This window comes from Sinocyclocheilus grahami, unplaced genomic scaffold (genome assembly GCF_001515645.1).
Source record: "Sinocyclocheilus grahami isolate Dianchi unplaced genomic scaffold, SAMN03320097.WGS_v1.1 scaffold498.1, whole genome shotgun sequence".
NCBI lineage: Eukaryota > Metazoa > Chordata > Actinopteri > Cypriniformes > Cyprinidae > Sinocyclocheilus > Sinocyclocheilus grahami.
The window spans coordinates 601,831-624,779 of NW_015505677.1; the positions used below are offsets into that span (position 1 = coordinate 601,831).

At 36.6% G+C, this 22,949-nt stretch overlaps 1 pseudogene; it reads left to right on the forward strand.

The window, feature by feature from the left end:
- Nucleotides 1–679: 679 nt before the first annotated feature.
- On the forward strand, nt 680–21,330 carry LOC107554355 (glycogen synthase kinase-3 beta-like; annotated as a pseudogene).
- Nucleotides 21,331–22,949: the final 1,619 nt, after the last annotated feature.

Here is a 22,949-nt window from a genome sequence, read left to right on the forward strand (position 1 = left end):
CGCTTGAGATTGTGTGTAGTTCTTTTCGCAGAGCGATGTGTGATATATAGATATGTTTTAGAAATTGTAAATGCTCATGTTGTCACTACGATGGGGTGTTTTTATTAGATGCACGCTGAATGCAGAATCTGGTTTTGTTTGTAAATGAAATCAGTAAAATTATATCTATACTTCATTTTTATACTTTTATTAGTATTTTATTGATATGCAGGGTTATTATTATAATCTATTTTAATATTTATTTATTATACCTCAAGTTTTATACGATTCTCAATATACTTGATAGGTAGATGTAGATCGATTTGTTTTTGAGTTATTTAACTAACTAACTAATTGTGGATGATAAAATTAGAGGCATATTGAAAAAGCATATTGATGGAAGGTGTCGTTATTATAATCTATTTTAATATTTATTTATTAACTTTGTCAGACCTCAAGTTTTATTATATGTTATGTGTAATAATGCTTTAATATTTTCTAACTATCTATATATCAGTCTGTCAAAAAAGTCTTCATAACCATATTTAATTAGTTCATTTTAATATTTAAAAGTAAATATTAATTTTTTTGTGATTTCTTTACTACTACTACTACTTATTATTATTATCATCATCATCATACAAAAATAACTAATTGTGCATGATAAAGTTAGTGACCCTCTCATCAGGTGTTTACACCTGCTCCTGTAGTTCTGAGTCCGGATCAATATAGCGCGCCCGAACTGCATTCCCCAGGAGGCTGCGCGTGTTCTCAGCGCGTGAGAGAGAGTGGGTGAACGCTGAGGGTCGCGACAAAAAGGTTTGTCATCTTTTCGTTTTTAACCCAATGCTTCACCCCGCACCTGGCCACGTCGACGAGGGAACCGCTGATAACTCGCCCCACAGCCTCGGCACACTTTCAGTCAGATATGAGCGGCAGCGGGCGGCCCAGGACGACCTCGTTCGCTGAGCCTCAGGGGGCGTCCGGAGCCGCTGCGGCATCCGCCGGATCCGCCGCTGTCGTGGGGAGCAGCGCAGGAAAGGCCGGGGTCTCACAGGCCTCGGCGGACAGTTCATCTGCTTGCGCAAATGTAAAACTTTCTAGTGAGTATATATAAGCGAAGTTATCTCAAGAGTTATGAGTGTTGAATGGACATATCGTGTATGTAATTAAACAACACACCCATGTTTTCTTGATGTTGACAGTTATGTCATATTAACGAAACTAGCCTAAGCTAACCTATTAAAATTGTCATAATTTTGAGTTAAATTATAAACCCAGAAACACTGACTGCCTCAAAACCAGTTGAGCTGCGCAGACACCCTTTTGGGACATTAACAGAAAATCAGTGATGCTAATACCATGGTACTTTTATATAACATGGTACTGATTTCTGTATTCTTGTGAATTAGTATTTATATGGTACTTAAAATAATACCATGGTGCTACCAGATTAAACAGTTGTCCCATACCCACAAATACCATGATATTATCATGGTAAGATGTCAAAAAACATGGTAGTACCTTAGTCAGCTGTGTAGTGTGAATGTGGATAATGTTGCCTAATGTAGGCAGCACACTAGGATTTGAAACAGTGTCAAAAACTTATAAGTATATCTGACAACAATGTTTCTTCAAGGCTCTGTTATTAAAGTGATTGTTTAAATGCTTTACCAGGCAACTTACTAGGTTGCAGGGCATGTTGAATAGGTGGTAACCACCTGCCCTGACACACCCACTGTCATAATGTCCTGTGTGAAGGAGAGGTCAGGCCCATATTTAGTGATATGCGTGCCATGTTTCCTTCACAAATACACTGTTTTTACACTCTTTGCTAAGTACACTTGTATGAGGCTTTATATTTGTACGTTTATGTTCAATATGCATATCAGTCTACAGCTTTTATACCACTAGAAATGTTGTGGTCACAGTGATGCTCACAAATAAATTACTTTTTTAGTCAAAATATATGTGTGTATTTTCTTAACATTATGTTTTGAACCAATACACTCTGTAGCTGCCAAGTAGGGAGGAATATATTTATTTTAGAGAACAGCATCGCTCTCTGAATGAATATAGATGCTGAAAGAACATTGTCACCCTCAAAAATTTCCTGGCGCATATTTGTTCGTTTCCACCCAGGGATCTAATCGGATCTAATGTCTCAAATGTGTTGTAGGAGACTGTGGGAAGGTGACCACAGTGGTTGCCACCCCAGGCCAGGGCCCGGATCGCCCGCAGGAGGTGTCCTACACTGATATCAAGGTTATCGGTAATGGCTCCTTTGGCGTGGTGTATCAGGCACGCCTCATTGACAGTCAGGAGTGGGTGGCCATCAAGAAGGTACTTCAGGATAAGCGATTTAAGGTATGACACACACAAACATATAAATACTTGTTCACTCGCTCTGTTCAATTACATATTTTTTTAAGAGTAATTCCTGTGTAGTGGATCATAACTGCCTAATTAGGTTACTTTGTACCAAATTAAAGATGTATTTTCCTGCAAAATATTATAGTGTTAGATAGGGGTGCAACGGTTCTCGGTAAAAAAATCGAACCGTACCGTTCTCCTCACACGGTTCGGCATGCACTAGGACCGCGGTTCAACTTAAATCTGACAATGCATCTGTAATATGGTTTGTTAGAGTTCGGCTAATGCATATTTCTGTTGATGGATACAAATTCTGGCTTCCCAATACAATACAACAAGAGCGATGAGAGATTAAAAAAAACAATACGTGGACAAACCAGTCACTCTTTAATCAATGCGAGTGCTTTATGCTGGAATAACTGCCAGCATAGGATAGCATAGGATATTTTTCCTATTTAAAACTTGACTCTTCTGTAGTTACTTCGTGTACTTAGACCGACAGAAAATGAAAAGTTGCGATTTTCTAGGACGATAAGGCTAGGAACTATACTCTGATTCCGGCGTAATAATCAAGGAACTTTGCTGCCGTACCATGGGTGCAGCAGGCGCAATGATATTACGCAGCGCATGAAAATGGTCCCTAGCTAGGTAACTTCCAACGTGACCGGCACTAAGTTTGTGTAGTTGCATATATATATTTCATATATTTCCATATCGGCCTAGAAATCGCAACTTTTCATTTTCCGTCGGTCTTAGTACATGATGTAACTACAGAAGAGTCAAGTTTTAAATAGGAAAAATATAAAAACTCTTTGGTCATTTTTGAGCGAGATGCTAACGGTCTAATCAGATTCAATGATCTATGCTAAGCTACAGCTAAAAGTGCTAGCGCCAGACCCGGAGATCGGCTGAATGGCTTCGAAAACGGTAAAACTCAACTGTTTAACTCTAGGGGAGTTGGAAAATGAGCCTATTTTCAAAAATAGTGGAGTGTTCCTTTAAACTAAAATGAAAATGAAAACAGAAAAATAAAAGCAAATTAAAAATGTTAATAAATACTAGTTACTAAATTAATGAATACTAGTTTATAAATAATACTAACTTAACACTCATTGTGATCCACTAGTTGTAGATGTAAAGATTACAACAATGTATTACTCAAACTATAAGTGTCCAATTCTTTGTATGTTACCTGACAGTCAACAGATGCTTTTTGTTCAGAGCGACCGGCTTTATACTAATTGGGAGCAGTCTTGGGTTAAGAGACCTTCTCAGTATTCTGATTTGAATATTTCACCAGTATGTTATATGACCAACACCACCATCTATTTCAGCCTTACACCGCTAACTGTTTCCACCATGACCCACATGTGCTGTCCACTACCAAAGCAAACACTGTGCCCTTGAATGAGGCACTTAAACCCAGGCTGCTGTAGGGGAATTGTACTGTCATGACGACTTGCTTGTAAATATTGTGACGTCTCTTATCCCTGAGAGATGCTAACAGTCTTTCTTCTATGTGTACGAAGAATCGAGAACTTCAGATCATGAGAAAATTGGACCACTGCAATATAGTGAGGCTGCGCTATTTCTTCTATTGCAGTGGAGAGAAGGTAAAAGAACTGTGACATTTGTTGCAAAGATCTATATTATGAAGTGAAATCAGTATGTACACTACTGTTCAAAGGTTTGGGGTCATTAATTATTATTATATTTTTTGTTAAATAATTTTTATTTTTATTTATTTTTCAGCAATTATGCTTTGAAATGATCAAAAGGGATAGTAAAGGACACTGACTGCCTCAAAACCAGTTGAGCTGCGCAGACACCCTTTTGGGAAATTAACAGAAAATCAGTGATGCTAATACCATGGTACTTTTATATAACATGGTACTGATTTCTGTATTCTTGTGAATTAGTATTTATATGGTACTTAAAATAATACCATGGTGCTACCAGATGAAACAGTTGTCCCATACCCACAAATACCATGATATTATCATGGTAAGATGTCAAAAAACATGGTAGTACCTTAGTCAGCTGTGTAGTGTGAATGTGGATAATGTTGCCTAATGTAGGCAGCACACTAGGATTTGAAACAGTGTCAAAAACTTATAAGTATAACTGACAACAATGTTTCTTCAAGGCTCTGTTATTAAAGTGATTGTTTAAATGCTTTACCAGGCAACTTACTAGGTTGCAGGGCATGTTGAATAGGTGGTAACCACCTGCCCTGACACACCCACTGTCATAATGTCCTGTGTGAAGGAGAGGTCAGGCCCATATTTAGTGATATGCGTGCCATGTTTCCTTCACAAATACACTGTTTTTACACTCTTTGCTAAGTACACTTGTATGAGGCTTTATATTTGTACGTTTATGTTCAATATGCATATCAGTCTACAGCTTTTATACCACTAGAAATGTTGTGGTCACAGTGATGCTCACAAATAAATTACTTTTTTAGTCAAAATATATGTGTGTATTTTCTTAACATTATGTTTTGAACCAATACACTCTGTAGCTGCCAAGTAGGGAGGAATATATTTATTTTAGAGAACAGCATCGCTCTCTGAATGAATATAGATGCTGAAAGAACATTGTCACCCTCAAAAATTTCCTGGCGCATATTTGTTCGTTTCCACCCAGGGATCTAATCGGATCTAATGTCTCAAATGTGTTGTAGGAGACTGTGGGAAGGTGACCACAGTGGTTGCCACCCCAGGCCAGGGCCCGGATCGCCCGCAGGAGGTGTCCTACACTGATATCAAGGTTATCGGTAATGGCTCCTTTGGCGTGGTGTATCAGGCACGCCTCATTGACAGTCAGGAGTGGGTGGCCATCAAGAAGGTACTTCAGGATAAGCGATTTAAGGTATGACACACACAAACATATAAATACTTGTTCACTCGCTCTGTTCAATTACATATTTTTTTAAGAGTAATTCCTGTGTAGTGGATCATAACTGCCTAATTAGGTTACTTTGTACCAAATTAAAGATGTATTTTCCTGCAAAATATTATAGTGTTAGATAGGGGTGCAACGGTTCTCGGTAAAAAAATCGAACCGTACCGTTCTCCTCACACGGTTCGGCATGCACTAGGACCGCGGTTCAACTTAAATCTGACAATGCATCTGTAATATGGTTTGTTAGAGTTCGGCTAATGCATATTTCTGTTGATGGATACAAATTCTGGCTTCCCAATACAATACAACAAGAGCGATGAGAGATTAAAAAAAACAATACGTGGACAAACCAGTCACTCTTTAATCAATGCGAGTGCTTTATGCTGGAATAACTGCCAGCATAGGATAGCATAGGATATTTTTCCTATTTAAAACTTGACTCTTCTGTAGTTACTTCGTGTACTTAGACCGACAGAAAATGAAAAGTTGCGATTTTCTAGGACGATAAGGCTAGGAACTATACTCTGATTCCGGCGTAATAATCAAGGAACTTTGCTGCCGTACCATGGGTGCAGCAGGCGCAATGATATTACGCAGCGCATGAAAATGGTCCCTAGCTAGGTAACTTCCAACGTGACCGGCACTAAGTTTGTGTAGTTGCATATATATATTTCATATATTTCCATATCGGCCTAGAAATCGCAACTTTTCATTTTCCGTCGGTCTTAGTACATGATGTAACTACAGAAGAGTCAAGTTTTAAATAGGAAAAATATAAAAACTCTTTGGTCATTTTTGAGCGAGATGCTAACGGTCTAATCAGATTCAATGATCTATGCTAAGCTACAGCTAAAAGTGCTAGCGCCAGACCCGGAGATCGGCTGAATGGCTTCGAAAACGGTAAAACTCAACTGTTTAACTCTAGGGGAGTTGGAAAATGAGCCTATTTTCAAAAATAGTGGAGTGTTCCTTTAAACTAAAATGAAAATGAAAACAGAAAAATAAAAGCAAATTAAAAATGTTAATAAATACTAGTTACTAAATTAATGAATACTAGTTTATAAATAATACTAACTTAACACTCATTGTGATCCACTAGTTGTAGATGTAAAGATTACAACAATGTATTACTCAAACTATAAGTGTCCAATTCTTTGTATGTTACCTGACAGTCAACAGATGCTTTTTGTTCAGAGCGACCGGCTTTATACTAATTGGGAGCAGTCTTGGGTTAAGAGACCTTCTCAGTATTCTGATTTGAATATTTCACCAGTATGTTATATGACCAACACCACCATCTATTTCAGCCTTACACCGCTAACTGTTTCCACCATGACCCACATGTGCTGTCCACTACCAAAGCAAACACTGTGCCCTTGAATGAGGCACTTAAACCCAGGCTGCTGTAGGGGAATTGTACTGTCATGACGACTTGCTTGTAAATATTGTGACGTCTCTTATCCCTGAGAGATGCTAACAGTCTTTCTTCTATGTGTACGAAGAATCGAGAACTTCAGATCATGAGAAAATTGGACCACTGCAATATAGTGAGGCTGCGCTATTTCTTCTATTGCAGTGGAGAGAAGGTAAAAGAACTGTGACATTTGTTGCAAAGATCTATATTATGAAGTGAAATCAGTATGTACACTACTGTTCAAAGGTTTGGGGTCATTAATTATTATTATATTTTTTGTTAAATAATTTTTATTTTTATTTATTTTTCAGCAATTATGCTTTGAAATGATCAAAAGGGATAGTAAAGGCATTAATAATTGTTCAGAAGATTTCTATTTCAAATAAATGCTGTGCTTTTGAACTGTCTATTCATCAAAGAATCTTGAAAAAAGAATCCTGGTTCCCATAAAAATAAATAGCATTTTTAAAATGAATAAATAGAAAACGGTTATTTTAAATTGTAATAATATTTCAGATTTTTTGGGGGGGTTTTACAGTATTTTTTTAATCAAATAATTGCAGCCTTGTTGAGCATTAGAGACTTCTTTCAAAAACAACTTTTGAACAGTCATGTATGTCATGAGAATATCTGTTGAATTAGGTTCAGATTGTTATAGTTAAAACAATAATGGTGACTCTTTCCATTCGGATAGCCTGTTCTATGGACAGAAGTATGTGCTTGTTGAATGTATGGGCATTAATAATGAGTTGGTCCCGCTGTAACAGCTTCCACGCTTCTGGGAAGTATTTTGGTTAAATGTTGAAATGGGGATACAAGGATTTTCCTTCATAGTTCTGGTCATGTAGTGTATTTTTGGCAGGTTATTGTTTGTCATAATGTACAGAGGCTAATGTGTCTTTTTTCCACAGAAGGATGAGGTTTACCTCAATCTGGTCCTGGACTACGTACCTGAGACCGTCTACAGGGTGGCACGACAATTCAGCAAAGCTAAAACCATTATTCCTATCTTTTTTGTGAAGGTAAAGTTGACTGAACAAACATACTTACATTCTTGACATTTCGACAAGGCAACACAAATTTTTTGGGTCTTATTATGCACAATGCTGTTGATGAACTATATTTACAATATGTGGATAGATATGCAAACACAAGCAGCTTCCAGTTAGGCTAATATTACTACAGGTAGAACTATATTAGTTGGCAGAAGAATTAATCTGATCATGATTAATACATTTAACTTTTTGTCTACTTTTTTATTATTTTTCTTTTATTATGCCACTGTGGGGAAATCACTGACACACAGCCTCTCAAGGCTTATTGCTTCAATAATAACTTTTCACACCTCTGAGAAAACTTTTCTTTTTGCTGACATAACCAAAGCCATATGGACAGGAAATAAATATTAGATAAAAATATTACAGCCTATGTTTCACAATCCAGTCAAGTCATGATGGATAAAATAAAGTCCCACGGCCCACCGTACATTATTTCCTGCTTAATATTCGGATTCACTTTGAAATGAGGCACATCGTTAGAATTTATGTATATTATTACTTTCTTTTAGATGTATATTTTAATTATCTTGCCAGAATGGGTTAATGTGAATATTACTGAATAATAAGATGTATAATGTACATATTAATGAATAATAAATTAATTTCATTAATCAGTCTTTATTAATAGAAAAATGGAAGCTGATTAAGATATTGCCTTTTCTTTAATGTAAAGATATTTATGCTTGTCTTCTTGTTTTCTCTTAGGTGTATATGTATCAGCTTTTCCGCAGTTTGGCCTACATCCATTCCCAGGGTGTGTGTCACAGAGACATCAAACCACAGAACCTTCTGGTGGACCCAGAAACAGCTGTTCTCAAGCTCTGTGACTTTGGCAGGTCAGTGCTGTGTGAGAGAGAGCGAGCGGGTGGATCTGATGGCTTCTCAAATGTGTCCTTCTGCCCGCCAGTGAACATTATGTTCAGTTTTAATGGGTGTTACGCTGTAATAGTCATTATATTTTGAGAGTGCACCTCTTTGTAATTGTGGGCCTTAGTTGGTGTCTAGATTTGATGTGTATTGGCGATGGCCTAATTAGGTTACTTTGTACCAAATTAAAGATGTATTTTCCTGCAAAATATTATAGTGTTAGATAGGGGTGCAACGGTTCTCGGTAAAAAAATCGAACCGTACCGTTCTCCTCACACGGTTCGGCATGCACTAGGACCGCGGTTCAACTTAAATCTGACAATGCATCTGTAATATGGTTTGTTAGAGTTCGGCTAATGCATATTTCTGTTGATGGATACAAATTCTGGCTTCCCAATACAATACAACAAGAGCGATGGGAGATTAAAAAAAACAATACGTGGACAAACCAGTCACTCTTTAATCAATGCGAGTGCTTTATGCTGGAATAACTGCCAGCATAGGATAGCATAGGATATTTTTCCTATTTAAAACTTGACTCTTCTGTAGTTACTTCGTGTACTTAGACCGACAGAAAATGAAAAGTTGCGATTTTCTAGGACGATAAGGCTAGGAACTATACTCTGATTCCGGCGTAATAATCAAGGAACTTTGCTGCCGTACCATGGGTGCAGCAGGCGCAATGATATTACGCAGCGCATGAAAATGGTCCCTAGCTAGGTAACTTCCAACGTGACCGGCACTAAGTTTGTGTAGTTGCATATATATATTTCATATATTTCCATATCGGCCTAGAAATCGCAACTTTTCATTTTCCGTCGGTCTTAGTACATGATGTAACTACAGAAGAGTCAAGTTTTAAATAGGAAAAATATAAAAACTCTTTGGTCATTTTTGAGCGAGATGCTAACGGTCTAATCAGATTCAATGATCTATGCTAAGCTACAGCTAAAAGTGCTAGCGCCAGACCCGGAGATCGGCTGAATGGCTTCGAAAACGGTAAAACTCAACTGTTTAACTCTAGGGGAGTTGGAAAATGAGCCTATTTTCAAAAATAGTGGAGTGTTCCTTTAAACTAAAATGAAAATGAAAACAGAAAAATAAAAGCAAATTAAAAATGTTAATAAATACTAGTTACTAAATTAATGAATACTAGTTTATAAATAATACTAACTTAACACTCATTGTGATCCACTAGTTGTAGATGTAAAGATTACAACAATGTATTACTCAAACTATAAGTGTCCAATTCTTTGTATGTTACCTGACAGTCAACAGATGCTTTTTGTTCAGAGCGACCGGCTTTATACTAATTGGGAGCAGTCTTGGGTTAAGAGACCTTCTCAGTATTCTGATTTGAATATTTCACCAGTATGTTATATGACCAACACCACCATCTATTTCAGCCTTACACCGCTAACTGTTTCCACCATGACCCACATGTGCTGTCCACTACCAAAGCAAACACTGTGCCCTTGAATGAGGCACTTAAACCCAGGCTGCTGTAGGGGAATTGTACTGTCATGACGACTTGCTTGTAAATATTGTGACGTCTCTTATCCCTGAGAGATGCTAACAGTCTTTCTTCTATGTGTACGAAGAATCGAGAACTTCAGATCATGAGAAAATTGGACCACTGCAATATAGTGAGGCTGCGCTATTTCTTCTATTGCAGTGGAGAGAAGGTAAAAGAACTGTGACATTTGTTGCAAAGATCTATATTATGAAGTGAAATCAGTATGTACACTACTGTTCAAAGGTTTGGGGTCATTAATTATTATTATATTTTTTGTTAAATAATTTTTATTTTTATTTATTTTTCAGCAATTATGCTTTGAAATGATCAAAAGGGATAGTAAAGGCATTAATAATTGTTCAGAAGATTTCTATTTCAAATAAATGCTGTGCTTTTGAACTGTCTATTCATCAAAGAATCTTGAAAAAAGAATCCTGGTTCCCATAAAAATAAATAGCATTTTTAAAATGAATAAATAGAAAACGGTTATTTTAAATTGTAATAATATTTCAGATTTTTTGGGGGGGTTTTACAGTATTTTTTTAATCAAATAATTGCAGCCTTGTTGAGCATTAGAGACTTCTTTCAAAAACAACTTTTGAACAGTCATGTATGTCATGAGAATATCTGTTGAATTAGGTTCAGATTGTTATAGTTAAAACAATAATGGTGACTCTTTCCATTCTGATAGCCTGTTCTATGGACAGAAGTATGTGCTTGTTGAATGTATGGGCATTAATAATGAGTTGGTCCCGCTGTAACAGCTTCCACGCTTCTGGGAAGTATTTTGGTTAAATGTTGAAATGGGGATACAAGGATTTTCCTTCATAGTTCTGGTCATGTAGTGTATTTTTGGCAGGTTATTGTTTGTCATAATGTACAGAGGCTAATGTGTCTTTTTTCCACAGAAGGATGAGGTTTACCTCAATCTGGTCCTGGACTACGTACCTGAGACCGTCTACAGGGTGGCACGACAATTCAGCAAAGCTAAAACCATTATTCCTATCTTTTTTGTGAAGGTAAAGTTGACTGAACAAACATACTTAAATTCTTGACATTTCGAGAAGGCAACACAAATTTTTTGGGTCTTATTATGCACAATGCTGTTGATGAACTATATTTACAATATGTGGATAGATATGCAAACACAAGCAGCTTCCAGTTAGGCTAATATTACTACAGGTAGAACTATATTAGTTGGCAGAAGAATTAATCTGATCATGATTAATACATTTAACTTTTTGTCTACTTTTTTATTATTTTTCTTTTATTATGCCACTGTGGGGAAATCACTGACACACAGCCTCTCAAGGCTTATTGCTTCAATAATAACTTTTCACACCTCTGAGAAAACTTTTCTTTTTGCTGACATAACCAAAGCCATATGGACAGGAAATAAATATTAGATAAAAATATTACAGCCTATGTTTCACAATCCAGTCAAGTCATGATGGATAAAATAAAGTCCCACGGCCCACCGTACATTATTTCCTGCTTAATATTCGGATTCACTTTGAAATGAGGCACATCGTTAGAATTTATGTATATTATTACTTTCTTTTAGATGTATATTTTAATTATCTTGCCAGAATGGGTTAATGTGAATATTACTGAATAATAAGATGTATAATGTACATATTAATGAATAATAAATTAATTTCATTAATCAGTCTTTATTAATAGAAAAATGGAAGCTGATTAAGATATTGCCTTTTCTTTAATGTAAAGATATTTATGCTTGTCTTCTTGTTTTCTCTTAGGTGTATATGTATCAGCTTTTCCGCAGTTTGGCCTACATCCATTCCCAGGGTGTGTGTCACAGAGACATCAAACCACAGAACCTTCTGGTGGACCCAGAAACAGCTGTTCTCAAGCTCTGTGACTTTGGCAGGTCAGTGCTGTGTGAGAGAGAGCGAGCGGGTGGATCTGATGGCTTCTCAAATGTGTCCTCCTGCCCGCCAGTGAACATTATGTTCAGTTTTAATGGGTGTTACGCTGTAATAGTCATTATATTTTGAGAGTGCACCTCTTTGTAATTGTGGGCCTTAGTTGGTGTCTAGATTTGATGTGTATTGGCGATGCATTAACTCGCCCTGCCTCCGGTCTTTGTAAGTCATGTTTGTTTTTGATAGTACATTGTTAAAGGGGTCATATGATGCTTTTTTTAAAGATCATTATTTGGTGTAACAGAATATGTTGACATGCTTTAATGTTCAAAAAACACATTATTTTTCAAATACTGTACATTATTGTAGGTCCTCTATGCCCCGCCTCTCTCAAACGCTTCGTTTTCTACAAAGTCCCTCCTTCCGACAAGCGCAGTCTGCTCTGATTGGCCAGCTGACCCAGTGCATTGTGATTGGCCGAACACCGCAAGCACTCGTGGGAAATGTAACGCCCCTTACCATAATCGCAAGCTTCATCTTTCGAAATAAATGTAAAGACAGTAAATAATGTCATTAGTTTTACCATCAGTTCAAGCCCGAAAGGGGAACAGTCGCATGCGGTCACAGTGATGAATATGTGTTTGCAGTACACAAGCCACGGTTAATACTTAAACTATAACATTCAGCATTACGGAAATATTTCCACATAGTGAGGTAGATATGTGGGGGCGTGTTACAATGAGCCGTTTTAGGGGGGCGTGGCAGAGTCTTAACTTTGATAAAGAATATCTCTTTGGTTTTGAGACTTTAGTCTTTGCAACTTCAGGGATCTTATCTATGCACAATCAGCTTGTAACACTCCAAAGAGAAAGGAAAACTTGAAATCGCATCATATGACCCCTTTAAATATGTTAGCAAATGCCATTGTTCTTGTCCATGGTTCATTTACAAAAGCAGTATGCATCCAGATATTGATGGTGTCGATCAGATTGTCTCTTTGATGTGAACCTTTGTCCTCCAGGCCAAACTCTGGCTGCTTTTTTCCCGATGGATTCCCATTAAAAACAGTCTTTTTTTAGAGACGTTTTTATGAGAACCACTTGAACCGTAGGATGATAGGCAGACATGTTGAACACTGTAATCCAGACCACATTTGTTTCATTTATTGCAATTTCAAGTATTTAATTTGTGATTGTGTAAGGCACTTGATGGCATTCAGGCCGTTAGGTTTTCTTTTGAGGGAACATGAACACTGCTTTTTGTGTCTGTAAAAAGTGGACAATTTGGCAACTCAGAAGCTTGAAAATAGTTATTTGGCTGAGTGGAGAGATGCACATCAGAATGGAATAATGAAAGTGAAACAGCTGTATTGAATTTGGGAGCTGTTTTCCCTGCAGTTCTGTCATTCAGACATGTTTTAGTTCATTCATTTTTACTCGCTTTATTTTGTAAAAATTCCAAAACATATAGTGGTGAAATACTCTCTTTTGTACTGGGATGGAGGGAGATTTTATGGTGTTAAGCTTTATTAAGTGTTTGTTTTATTGAGGAAGTATAAATCTATCATTTTTTCTGATTAAAGTTTTTCTTGTAATTCAAATCTGTCTCTCTCAGTGCCAAGCAGCTGGTGAGGGGTGAGCCCAACGTCTCTTATATCTGCTCACGATACTATCGCGCCCCTGAGCTCATCTTTGGTGCGACAGACTACACCTCTATCATTGACATCTGGTCGGCTGGATGTGTGTTGGCCGAACTGCTTCTGGGGCAGCCCATCTTCCCTGGAGACAGTGGTGTGGACCAGCTAGTGGAGATCATAAAGGTAAAACTAACCCTTTACTTTTTAGCTGTATTTTTAGATTCAGTTCCACACTGTTAGGCAAGATGATTTATAATGGCATCAAAAGCTTCATTTCATTTCATTTCTTCAGTAATCAGCATCAAACTTGTATTGAGCCTTTAGGCTACTGTTCAAAAGTTTGAGGTCAGCAAGATTTTTTTTAAATGAATGCTGTTCTTTCTACTTACTAATAAATCCTAAAAATAATTGCATCACAGGCTCCACAAAAATATAAAGCAGCACAAATGTGTTCAACATTGATAATAAGATGTGTTTCTTGAGCAACAAATCAGCATATTAGAATGATTTTCAGCTTGAAAATTCAGCTTTGCATTACAAGAATAAATTACATTTTAAAATATATTAAAATAGAAAACAGTTATTTTAAATTGTAATAATATTCCACAATATTACTGTTTATTTTTATTTATTTTTTGTTGTATTTTTTATCAAATAAATGCTGCCTTGGTGAGCATAAGAGACTTCTTTCAAAAACAAAAAATCCTTGAATGCTAGTGGGTTTTTTGTGTTTTTTTTTTAATCAATCGTAATGTTTCAATTTCAGTGCTCCATTTAACAGGGTTCCCACGCTTCTTGAAAGTACTTGAATATCAGACACATGGATTCAAGGCCTGGAAAGTACTTGAAAACAAATATAGGTCCTTGAAAGTGCTTGAAATAAATTTTATTTAGTAGAATGGTGCTATTTCAAAAAATTGTCCTATATGTGCTGTCCAAGACGAAACGAAACAGCGCTAATGATTGGGGGTGGAGATGGGGTAGCGCGAGAAAAAAACTTAGCATGTGAGCTGATGCGCAGCCCTGCGTGAGAAGCAGTGCATTTGCGACTGAAAACTACTGCATGAAAAAATATTTAGGAGCACCAGTGCGACTGACCCGATCAGCATATTTGTGTTTGCGCTCAGGGGAGCTTCAAAGGTTTCTAACTTACTTTCAACGTGTTTTTGCAGCGTTGAGTAATGCGTAACAGACATATCTGTTGATTCCTTGAACACAACGTTAATCAGAATACACTCACTGCTCAAACACCGGAGTTTTGTTCAGTGCTGAGTTCTGCAAACTCACGAATCCTCTCGTTATAACAAAGTGTAGACCGGGTGTAAATAAGAGATTCATTGTGCAGTGTAGGGAGCTTCGTCGATTATAATGGAACTTTGTGAGATTGCGATGAACTAAGGTGAGTGACTGCTTTTAATGATTATTAAGGGAAATGTGATATTGATTTAATACAACAGTTCAATAAACAAGAAATTAATATTAAGTGACTTACATTATCACTATTTCCTGATTTTGCTCTATTTCGTCAACGAAAATAGTTTCAAACAAAGTCACAGCTGAGCCGCTGCGCATCTCCAAGCAAACACAGTGGTGTTTCGTTTATGAATGAACTTGCGTTTTTAAACCAATTTTATTCAATTACCCATTCATAAAGATAGTCACTTGCTTCATTCCTGAATGAATCAGTCATTCGAACGAGTCAATTGAATTAATGATTCAGTGATAAACTCAGTGATTTACCTCCACCTACTGGCAGTTTTACTTTCAAATTTAAAGTGTCTTTTTTGTTATTTATTTCATTTAATATTTCTATATTCAAAATGTTATATTTAAAACCTTAACCTCAACATGAATTTATGAATTGAATTGCACTCATGCCACCTCTGAGCATCATTAAACGTCTGAAAATACACCTACAAGCCACTTTTGTGTTCTTCTGTGCCACCTCTGTAGTACAAATAATTTTTTAAATACTGCTTTCATTTGATTGGTATCTTATGCTACTTGATTTTATTCTGTTGTTTTAATTACAAATTTTAAAAAGCTTATAAATATATTTTTTTGAATTTGACATAAAAGATGACATACTCATAATACAGTTAAAAAAATGCTATTACAAAGGTGTAAAAAGAAAATTCCCTGTAAATCACTAAGTCAAATATCATCTCATAATGGGAAGGCTAATATTGATCAGAATTTTCGATTATTGATTAGAAGGTGCTCCTGAAATTTTTGACTGCGCTCCTAATTTTTTTTTTATTTTCAAAAGAAAAGAAAGCATAGAGCCCTGTTTAACCACTTTTTATTAATTTAATTTCAAATGTAAATCTTTTACAAGAATTACAGCAAAAACCAGTTTGATGCAAGAATATATATTTTTATCAATATTTTTGAGAAATTGTATTTGAATATTACCAGTGAGAACTCCATTGACTTCAATGGATTTAATTAAATTCTTTTGAGCACGACTGCTCAGGATGGTCTAAATTTATGAAAACTACACATTCAAAACCTCGTCACACTGAAATGTTTTATGTAAATGTTAAGTGTAAGTGAAATGTTAAGAACTGTAAGAGGTCTTTCATGATGCTACTTATGCTGGGGTGTGAATTTGATAGGTGCTTGATATAAAACAAATGGTGCTTTAAAAAGTCAGTGAAAGTCTTTGAATCTGGTGTTCATGAAAGAGTGGGAACCCTGATTTAAATACATTTAATATAGTTTGCTTAATAAACTTTTTTTTTTCTTTACGGTTGTTTCTGTCTGTCTGTTTAGGTACTTGGAACACCCACAAGAGAACAGATCCGTGAAATGAACCCGAACTACACCGAGTTCAAATTCCCACAGATCAAAGCACATCCATGGACCAAGGTAAAATCTCTCACAAATATCTGACTCCCATCTACAGCCAAAGCCATGCGGTATCGGTTAGCAGTGTTTCAAAACTGGCTTATAAATATTCTCAAGTAACCACTTTTGACAATCTGCAAGTTTACTGCTTGTTCTGTCCAAGAGACAGGAAGAAACCATCTGGCCGACATGAAAGGTAACAGATTGAATATCTTACAAAGGTTTTATACTTAAGTTTACCAAATTCAGCAATTACCTTTTATTTATCTAGTCACTGTCTATATTCTGTAGTTTATAAATCAGTGTAGTCTAAAGTTTAGTACAAGCAGTGGGTAAAATGGGTGACTTGTCAAACTTCCAAAAAGGGCAAATCATGGAAGTTTGTTTTGCAGGAGCAACTTAAACCTTAACAGCCCAATTGTTTGGTGTTTTAAGAACAACAGGCTTTATGATTATTATGACTATATACACAAAACAGGACAAGATGTCATCAGAGAAGAAGAATAGTGCACAAAAACTGAAAGTGAATGATAGGGACCATCAGACAACACAAATTCCCTGCAGTAAAGTGACAGCATTATGTCATTCCTCCACAGGTGTTTAAACCAAGAACTCCGCCTGAGGCAATCGCCCTGTGCTCTCGGCTGTTAGAGTACACGCCAGTGACACGACTATCTCCGCTCCAGGCTTGCGCTCATGCCTTCTTTGACGAGCTGCGCCAACCTGGCACCCGTCTGCCCAGCGGTCGAGAGCTGCCTCCGCTTTTCAACTTCACCACGACAGGTGAATCACAGGAGCCTTTCATGCGTATCCTTTGCAACAAACTTCTCACTGATTGCATCCAGATGTCATCTCAACAAAACAGATTTCTGTAGGATTAGTGTCAGTTTTAGCCTGATGTTATTCCGTCTCAGAACAAGGATCTAGATCAGTATTTAATATGCCTTTGCTGTAAATTCAACTGTGAGAATCATTTATAGGAGACGTGAGAAATCTCTTCCCACTGCACCCAGACCATTTATTAAAACTACTCTGTAGGAACAGCTTGTTCAGAGCCGAAGCAGTCACACAGTAAGATAAAACTACCCTCAATTATGTTTCACATCCACGCCTGCCATGATGAATGACAGTATACAAAGCAGTCCGTAGAGGTTAGCCAATTATTTACATGCACTACCATTCATAAGTTTGGGGTCTAAAAGTGACAGTAAAGATATTTGTAATGTTACAAAAAGATTTCCATTTCAAATAAATGCTATTCTTTTGAACTTTTTATTTGTAAAATCCTGAAAAATATCATGGTTTCTACAAAAAAATATTAAGCAGCACAACTGTTTTCAATATTCATACTAATAATAAATGTCTCTTGAGCAGCAAATCAGCATATTAGAATGATTTCTGAAGGATCACGTGACACTGAAGACGGAAGTAATGGTGCTGAAAATTCAGCTTTGCGTCATGGGAATTAATTACATTTTAATATATATTCCAATTAAGTTCAAAAATAAAGTTATAATTGTAATATTTCACAATATTACTGTTGGGTGACCCCAAACTTTTAAAGGTGGTGTATTTAAAAGATAAGTCATCTGTCATTAAATACTCCCTGACCATCATGTGTGTGTGCATGATGACATACATGATGCTCTTCTGTACAGCACAAGAATAATGATTTCAATTTCAATTTTCAAAAGACTTCAGAGGGAGTCCTTTGGGATACTTTATAATAATTTTGATACTTTTACATCCTTTTTGAAGCTTGAAAGCTTAACTCCCCATGGAAATTAATTGCGCGGCCAGTACAAATCTCTTTTTGTGATCTGCAGAAGAAATAAAATTAATACAAATTTGGAAAGGCATGAGTGTGCATAAATTATGACAATTTTCGTTTATGGATGAACCATTCCTTTAATTCTGAGGGTTAGAGAGAGAGGGCAGCAAATGGTCATGTAATACTAAATTACAACTACGTTTGATGCTAGAAACCTTGACTGACATAATTGAACTTCAGGGAAGAAAATGAAATACTACAGAAGCGATTGAGAGGAGACTAGCAGCACTTTGCTCAGTCCCTCCAAAATATTTTTTTTTATTTTCTTTTTTTATTGCTTATTGGTGGAGTGCTTGCACATTTTATTTATTTTGTTTTTACCATTCAACCCAGAGATAGCTTGTGTGAAACATTTCTGCTCTTAAAATTTCTACTTAGTTCTACTTAGAGGTCTGTCAACAGAGTGTGTTTCTCTTTATTTCAGAGCTGATGATTCAGCCACAGCTCAATTCCACTCTCATTCCACCTCATGCCCGCGCACAGACCGTAGCTTCATCCAATGGTAATGCTGTGATCCTTCTCACTGATGCTCTGGGAGTGGATTGGGTTAAGACAACATTAAATCAAAGCTCACCTTATTAACTTAATGTTAATAAAGCCTTCCTGTTTTTTATCGTGCATAATTATTCAGTGCGTTTAAAAATTATCTGATGCTCACCAAGGCTGCATTAATGTAACCCAAAATACATTAAAAACTGCAATATATGAATATATTATTACAATTTAAAATAACAATTTACAGTTTTCTATTTTAATGCATTTTAAAATGTAATTTATTCCTGTGATGCAATGCTGAATTTTCAGCATCATTACTCCAGTCTTCAGTTTCACATGACCTTTCAGAAATCATTCTAATATGCTGATTTGCTGCTAAAAAAAAACTAAAAACTTTTTATTGTTATAAAGTGTGGTGCTTAATATTTTTTGGAACTGTGAATTTTCAGGATTCTCTGATGAATAGAATGTTCAAATTAACAGCATTTATTTGATATAGTACTCTTTGTAACATTATAAATGTTTTTACTGTCACTTTTGATCAATTTAATGCATCCTTGCTGAAAACAATTTATAAAAAAACCGTACTGCCCCCAAACTTTTAAAGACGGTAACAAATGCAACATATTTTGTGTTTATGCCTTGTGTTTGCCGATCACATTGACAAATGTAATTTTTCACTGTCTTCTTTTTATTTGGTCCTCTCTCTCTCTTCTCTGCCAGATGGCCCTGAAGGTTCTGTACCGCCCGGATCTACTCTGACCAACAGCACCTGAGGCTGAGAAAAAACAAGCTTACACACCACAGCATCTGAGCCACCTCAGCGCACATCTCTCCCTCTGACAAACACACACTCAGTCTTACACGCTCTTTACCTCATACACGGCTTCTCCTCCCTATAGCTCTAATTTACACATTTACCAACTGATTCAGGTGTCATGCATTGCAGAATTACCAGTTACTGCACAGCGGTCTGGGAAACCCGATGTTTGCTTACTGTTGAACAAACTTGCAGTCTACTGAGAAACATACTGGACACACACACACACACACACACTGCCATGCAACAAACAACAACAAAAAGTTACACTGCTAATATTTGCTTCAGATAATAGTGGTAGTCAATCTCGAGAGTGCTCCGAATGGCTGCCTACGCCCGTAGTAAAGCTCACGCACACCCATAATGCAACACCACGCATGTTTTGGAGGTCAATTATGATTGGTTCAGTTGCTAGGGGCGGGTCCTCTGTCTAATTTTTATCTTAATTTATTTAAATCAAAGTTTTCAGTGGATGTTTTCCCTTGATTTGTTTAGGAGTAATACTCTCATCCCTCTCAATATCCCTATCTGAGGTAAAATACATTTAGCAGGGAGCAAGCAGTCACGGTAAATGGTGTATCTTGTTGTAAATGTCAAGGAAAAGATGCGAGACTAAATGTGGTGGTTTTATACTGTTATTTTATCGTATTTTAAAAAACGAGAATAATATCTTGCTTTTACCTTCCAGTAAATATATTTATTATTTTAAGATGATGAATTGAATGGACTTTTGAGAAAGCATCTGCGGTTGTTTCCCTGTGGAGCAAATGCACAGTGAAGAAAAGCTAGTTGGGAAAAGGTTTAATGCTCTTGTTGACCACAAGGAAAGGAAAGAAAGCGGTATGCAAGATAATAGCCTATTAATGTTGTTGTACTGAACTGAAGTGACTTAATATTCCCAGGCATTTAATTATCATTAACTGTTAATGATGCTTTGGGTCTAGGCTTAATTTATGCTCGTGAGATTACAAAGTCTTTATTCGTTCAGAGTCATTTTTAGATGACGTCAGGTCTGAAGACTGAACCATGTGTCATAATTCAGTGTTTCGGTACGCTTTCTTTCAGTTTCAGCATTCCAGTCCATGCCATTTTTACAGTAAATTAAGCTACTTCTAAGGATTTGTGGTAGAACAGTTCTAGAATGTGTTTGTGAATCTGCACACGAGTTGAAAATTGTAACGTCAAATGTTCTCAGTCAACTGTCCAAAATGACTGATGTCTTTAGTTTTTCTTGAGAACATATCTGTTAGCCTCTCAATAAACCCTCTACTGAGGCCCTCGAGGGCCCTTCTTCCAACCTTCTGTGATGCTCATGCTATTCTCCTGTTCTTTTTCATTAGTCTTTTCATGTTGTTCAGTGGGTGTGGTTTCACCAGGTTTCTCACCCACCTGTATGTAAATATACTTCAGTTTTCAAGCCCTGTGTAAGATGTAAATATGGACACTGTACCACTTTTGTGTTTTCGTTGATGTCTTTCTCTCCCTTCATCTCTCTTGGGCTGTCTGAAGAGCTCGGCGTCCGTTTTGTTTGTCATTTAGAGTATTTAATGTTTTGCACTGTAATGTTGGGGCTGAAAGTTTCACTTTTTGTGTGAAATAGCAACCCTTGTTTAGCGTACTGTATGTCAGTTCATAAGCTCAGCACTTGATTTGTGAAGAAAAGGTTTACATTTTTGAATAAAACTTGAGGTGCATGTCCAACAGGGTCATGCTTTGTTCTCTACCTGGCCGTTTGAGCACATTTTTGCAAAGGTGAAGCCATGCTCATATGCTCTGTTTTTCATGAAAAGGACGGTCTCTGAAGTAAATGGGCTGCTTTGTGGCAGTTTTGCCAATCTGGCTTGAAGCCTCAAAGACTTATATATGACATCCGTCAATCAAGCCCACAGCATAATGTATGTGTACTGTTAGAAAAATGTGATATCCCCTTTAAGGCTTGTTAAATGAATTGAGAGCAGCCTGCGAAGTCTCTTCCTATAATCCTGGCCTCCCCCTCGTCTCTGCCTTAAGCCTGCCATACAAACGTTAGTCTGTTATTACCTTTTTTTTTTGTTAATTGTTGGAACTTTCCGCCTCAACGTTCTGGCCCAGGGGAATTGTGTCCTGAGACAAAGAGAGACGAATGGAGAGAGCTTGTCAGAATAAATGGAACTCAGTTAATAAAGTGACAAAACTGACTTTTCAGAGGCAGTGCTGTGTGTGTGTGCTGGAAGTGAATCTGTTTAACATAATTCATCAATTTACCATCTGTTTGAATACATTTATGGTGGGGTGCAAAATTTGTGATGCAAAATCTGTTTGCTTTAAAAGTTTATTTAGAAAATGTTTGGATATTTTAGTCCGACTTTTCACTCAAATTTATAATTACAGATTTTAATATTATTTATGTAATTTACATAATCGCAAAATATATTTCGTAATAGAAACTAATTGCAAAAATGCAAAAGTGGTCTTGAACTTATATATGAATATATTTACTAATGGGAACGAATTGTTTTAAAATACATAAATGCAAAACAGAGACATTTGTAGTTGTGTTCTTAATCTTTTGAACCATGCTAAATGTATATACTTGCTGTCTGTGAAATATGTATTTGGTACAATATTTTAAATTCGTTTTTCATTTTATAAGGGTTGTTTGTCATTTAGCAGATGCTTTCTTGCCCAAAGCAACCTTTAAAACAGGACAGGCAGTCTGGAAGTGACCTGGTGTGAAGGAATATCCTCAAGGGAATTGAAACGGTGAGTACAGTATTATCACAGTATTATTTTATGTCAGATTTTCTATGTGTGGGTTGTTCCAACTTGTATATTGTTGCAGTGGGTGAGGCCATTACATGCTAGACAGGGACCTCGTTTCTAAAGCTTGCTTTCTTCTAAGGAACACAAATGAGAATTTTGAAGACTCTTCCTGATAATACTAGCAAACCAGGACTTTTAAACTTTCTGTGAGGAACAGAAATTATAAACTCCTATAATCTCATTATAATTTCCACATTTCTTCAATGTAATTTTCCATGTGTGTATGTTCAGGCGATCAAGAAGCAGCTAATCATTTAAAATAGTGTTTCCAATACAAAGAGTTTAAAAATAGTCATTTTGTTTCACCTTCCAGCCTAAAACATTTTCAAAGCACATTGTTGTAAATGAGCAATAAAAACAAGCGTTCACCAGAGGGCATCGTAGCACAAATATAGGAAATAGCTGACAATAAACATGCTTTCGTTCAATTCTGTTTATGGAAATTATTTTTGAGGAACTTTGCCAGTCTGATGCACCGTCGAGCCCATCAAATCTTGGCCTCACGGCACGCATTA